This window comes from Macaca thibetana, chromosome 8, assembly GCF_024542745.1.
Source record: "Macaca thibetana thibetana isolate TM-01 chromosome 8, ASM2454274v1, whole genome shotgun sequence".
In the NCBI taxonomy this organism is placed as follows: domain Eukaryota; kingdom Metazoa; phylum Chordata; class Mammalia; order Primates; family Cercopithecidae; genus Macaca; species Macaca thibetana.
The window spans coordinates 96022944-96028388 of record NC_065585.1 but is presented as its reverse complement, the minus strand read 5'-3'; positions in this window follow the sequence as shown (position 1 = coordinate 96028388).

Sequence of the window (5445 nt, the reverse complement as noted above, 5' to 3'; positions counted from 1 at the left end):
AACAGACGGTGTAGCTAAGGCAACGGCTCGATCCGCCGCGGATTGGCTCCCAGGCTGCCCGCGACGTGGCCATGGCAACAACTGAGCTCCGCCCATCGGCTCAACGGCGGCGTGCGCTAGGTCCTGCGTGCGCGGTGCTGCCTGCAGGGTCCCAGCTGGCCGCCTTGAGGGCTGTATTCTGATTGTGGACGTTGGAGTTTAAATGTTCAGTTGTTGCTGGCTTTTGAGTTCGCAACCTTTTTGCTTGATTGCAGTGTAAATCATTAAAATCTGAAATGTGGTGTGCACGCTGTATGAGAGGTGTTTCGGGTGGTGAGCGTCACGCGTCAAAGGGAAGCCTAAGATCTTGGACATCCTGGGGGCTGGAGCAGCGTCACAAAACAGCAAGGGTGCTGTCCAGAGGACTGTCTCGCCGGGCCTCCCGTCGTAGGGCGAGGAGCTTGCTCTTTGGGCGGAGCCACGCTTAGGCTGTCAGTCTTGGTGCGGTAACAGGAGGCAGTTTGTCACCTGAGGTCTTCAAGCTTTTAGTTGTGTTTCTGAGAGCAAGGGGAAATTGGAATACAGCCACGGGTTGTCTAAGGATGGGGATGCGTTCTGAGGTCACGAGGAGATTTCATCAGTGTGTGCACATCACGGTGCACCGACACAAACCTAGATGGCCTCGCCTACTGCACGCCGGGCTGTATGGTACAGCCCATTGCTTCTGGGCTGCACACCTGCACAGCAGGTCACTGCGCGGAATGCTGCAGGCAGCTAGGACAGAGTGCTAAGCACTCTGGGGAAGGAGCAGTGTTCCAGTACAGTGTTATATCTTATGGGACCACTGTCCTAATGTTGTCTGACATTGACTTAAATGGCGCTATGTGGCTTGTGACTGTAGTTTTTTTTTCTTTTCCCACTGCCCTCATCTCACTCTCAAAAGGTGGAAGTTGTCTGTGGAATCTGAATAAAGTCACTAGGAATTTTTATACTGCTTAAATAGGCATTCCCCCCAATGAAAACAGGGGCTGACACCTACCACTTGGGTGTGGGATACAGCCCAATCTTGCTTTTCTGGAAAATATCTCAGTAACCTTGGTCCTTGACTTATTTGAAAGACAGGTTCTGTGTCTGCAGACAAAGGATAGTCCTTACATCTTCAGTGTGGGAGGACTTTCTGCTTTTCCTGACCACAGAGGGGATACCTCCCTTTCAGCTAAGGCAGCAACAAAAAGGGGTGACTCAGCCAGGAGCACCAAATCTACAGTATTCTCCAGAGTGCCTGCTTGTTTAACTTCAGAGGGGAAAATGACAAACTATGTTATTGTACACATACTGGCATTTTTAGACTGAAGCAGAAAAATTCTACTAACCATGAATAATAATCCCAAATGAAATAATTCCAATGTCAGGGCCTCTGGTTTCTCTTTACTGTTTCATTTGTTTTTGGAATGAAGGATTGGGATGCTGTTTGAAACTAGAGCAAAGGGTGCTTGGTAAAGGCATGGACTGTATTTTATCCTAAAGCAAATGACCTAACAACAGCTACCTGATATGAATTGATGGTGATTATGAGTTTGTAACAGTAGCCTTTTTAAATAGTGTTTCTACATATCCCCTTGTCTAGAAGAGTGAAATTCCTGAAACCATAGAGAACAAAAGGGAAAGACTGGACATATTTGAATTATACTTACCTGTGACACCTTATTGATTTCTGTTAGATCACAGAGCTGTAGCAAATACTTAATTCCTAGAGATTGCTGCACTGCTCACTTCAAGAGACAAGGTACTGAAAGAGTGGTTGTCAGTAATTACTAAGAGACACTGTGGGCTCCCTGTCTGATGTACTAGGCCTGTGTTGGGGAGCAGGCCTGCGCTGCTGGTGAGCACATTGGTGGTTATTTCTGGGGGCCTGGGGAGATCGCGCACACTGGGTGCTTGCTACAGCTGAGCGAATTAGTTATTCCTTCACGAGTTTCAGGCCCAGAGCCCATCAACCATATTCTCTTAAAGTTAAAACAATAATAAAAAGATGTAGGGGTAATATCACAGATTGTTGAAATTAAAATGCGCCAGGCCAAAACTTCTTAACCTGTTGAGCAAACTTTTTAAGCCACCTCCTCCTTTTCCACTTCTTTCCTCCTCCAGTTCTTTCTTCCATGCTGTTCTTTTAGCCAAAAACATCTCTGTATCTCTATGTCTATCTATCTATCCATACAAATGCATTGTTTTATGAATCTCACTTATCTAAGAGAGTGGTTTGCAGAGTTGACCTTATAATAAGGTCTTACCATCTTTTTCAGGGAAAGTACAGTGTTTATTTGGGGTATGTTTTGTCAACATATGGGTAAACTTCAGAGCTTTCATTACATTCTTGTGAAGTTTTGGAACTTAATATTTTTAGACTTTAAAAAAAGTTGCAGGCCTGATTGAGTCAGTGAATAACATTTCAAAGCAAGTTGAAGTTTCTATTTGTAGTTTTAGTTGCTTGTGCTGAGTAGACACAGGACTGCTTTCCACTAAGGGCTTTCTCAGAGTAAGGCAATTAAGCCTAAGAGGCTACTTCATATTAAATCAATCAATAATGGAATAATAAAGGATTGTGTTTAATTTGTATTGGACATAAATTTTACTGTGCATGAAATGATCATATAACTTTCCAAAAGTCCAAGGAACCTCAAGGTGAATAACTTTGTAAACACAGAAGTACATTAAAGTGACTATTAACGCTATGTTTCCTTTAGTTTTGTGTGCAAAACAATCTTCCCTTTGACTCAGCATTCACTGGATTGTTGCCATGATAAACAGCTTGGACCTTGACTTGATGAAATTGTTTTCCTTAATGTGGACCTTTTATGATGAAGGCCCTTGGAAACTGTTGAGGAAATGACATCATAGAATTGATCTCCAAGTATATCACAAATCTATTATAAAATTGCTTGAATAAAAGGAAAATAGAAAGGTTAGTTACCTGCATAATACAAATTCAACTTTACTACTTTTATTTGTGGAGACAGTGATACAAAAGTCAGAGTTACTCATGTGACCAGTTGTTTGGGTGGTAGAATCTCCAAATCTCCACCGCTTGTCACTCTCTCCTTTGCTCTAAGGTTGTGGTGACAAGCTAGAGTCTCTGTATTCAGACCATAGAACACTGTCTTATGCACAATTTCTGCATATTTTTCACCCCAACCACTCCCAGGGGCGACTCTTCAAAGAGCTCTTTCTGCTCCCCTATGTGGAGTGAACCCTTCCCCACCCAGCCATTCTCTTCCTTGGTACCATTTTTTAGCACTTGCTACTGTGTGAAACAACTTGTTTTTTCTAACTTCTCCTTCCCACTAGACTAAATCTCATGATCTCTCTCTCTCTCTCTCTCCCTCCATATATTTAAGTCTATTTCACTTGCTGTATGTCTGCATTTGTTTGTTTATCATCTGTCTGTACCTCTGAAATTTCATCACACGGTCCATGTTGTGTGGTCTGTATCGATGGAAAGTGGTGGGAGAACCACTCCAGCAGGAATGAACCCCAGGTTTCCCTGCAGCACCCTGGGGCTGAGTCCCTGGTACAGTAACCACAATGGAGCCTTTAAAGGGAGCCGGGCAATATAGAAGAGCTTTCATTTAAACTGACCTTTCTCCAAAATTCACACTCGATATTCACTGGTGTTGACGTATTTCTAGACTTTTTTTTTTTTTTTTTTTTTTTTTTTTTTTTTACTGTAATCAAGTGACCAGCCAGTAAGAAAAATGCGTAAGGTTTACTAAGGATAGGATTCTTGTATCTTAACATGTAATTTACAAAGCTGTAAATTAAGAGGTGGCCTGTGCCGGTTAATTTTTATGATAGCCATAATGTCAGCAGGTTTGATGGTTTCAGTAAAGAATCTGGCTCTCCGAGACCTGGCAGAGCTGACCAAGAAATCCTGCTGAATGTGCTGGGCTTGATCCCCTCAGCACTGGGTCATGAGCTGCTGTAGCCAGAGTCATGGCAACTGTGCTACCTGCAAAGCTGCCTCAGAGATGATAGGCACACCTTTTCTTACCAAGCCCAGAGCATCTCGCAACATTTGAGCCCTAACCAGGGAATTTTCAGCAGCATCACTAACCACAGAACAGGACCCGACCTACCCACAGACCCCACCAGGCAATGTCTGGCCCTCTTAGCCAATGTCAACCAGAAAATAACTGGCATCACTTCTAATACCTGTTACCACTGTTTAAACCACTTCCCCCAACTCCATAGTTCTTGTTCCCTACATGAAAAGGAAGCACCACCCAGGATCGCCTACCCCGAATCATCCTACCCCTTTAGTAGACTCTGTTTATTAGCCTGCACTCTCTAACTCTTTTCACTCATATCCAACAAAACTCATTTCAACTGTGAATGTTACCTTACCAGATCTATCTTTGCACAAAGCCAGCTCTCTACCTTTCTTCCCTAAACATGCTACTCCCCTGAAAATATTGCTTGTACTATAGATATTCTCCAGAAAAAAACTACCCATTTCTTCAAATCTACTCACTCACAGCCAGAAGAAAGTCAAAAATCATCTGGATCGTCATCAACTTTCCATGATCTTATGAGCTCTATCCATTCTTTTCTACACTTCTTAGAAAGTGCAAGTGCTGCTCCCCGCTCCACTGCTTCACCTCTTGCTTTGTTCATCCTCTATGCTTCTGCCTGGTTCCTGAATTTGCCTGCTGTCTTCCATCTTGTGCTCCTCAAAATGGCCTGCTGGGTTGCCAGAGTGATCCAACCATTTCTTCCTCCTGCTTAATAGTGAAAGGCCTTCCCAGTGCCAGCAAGATGGAGTCTCGACCCAGTAGTATGGTTTCCATGGTTTTCCAATATGTGGCATCTGCCAGGCTTGAATGCCTCTTCTCTGACCAGTCCCTGTTTTTAAAGGCTGGAACCCTAGCAGCCCTGTTAGACTATGAGGTTCACTGGGACTTAGGGCCACTCAGAGTGTCACATTAACTAGAAAAGGCTGTGTCTTTCACACTGTGGGCACTCCTCGACAGACATGTGAAATTAACTTGTCTCAGTTATCCCACTGATATTTGGGGGTTTTCAAAAACTTTCATTTGCACCCAGACCTGCAAATGCAAACTTAAAATGAGAAAGTTGGACTTCATTTATTAAGAGTCCTTTGAGCTTTATGATTCTTGAAAACAAAACTGAAGTTGATATCCATATACTCTCATTGTTCTTTCACCAGATCGACCTTATGAAAATGTAAGCAGTTGACCATTTTGACTACAAAAAAACTGCAATTTCATATCAACCTAATGCATGACTGTATCTTTTTATATTTATTCAATATTTATATTTACTTTTTATATTTACTCAATATTTCAGATGATCTAAGCAAAGATTCATCTGCAAATTTAAAGTAGCTGTGTTATTATCAGTCATTCAGATTCCCCGTGATTTCCACTCTAGATGTATGTCGTGCTATAG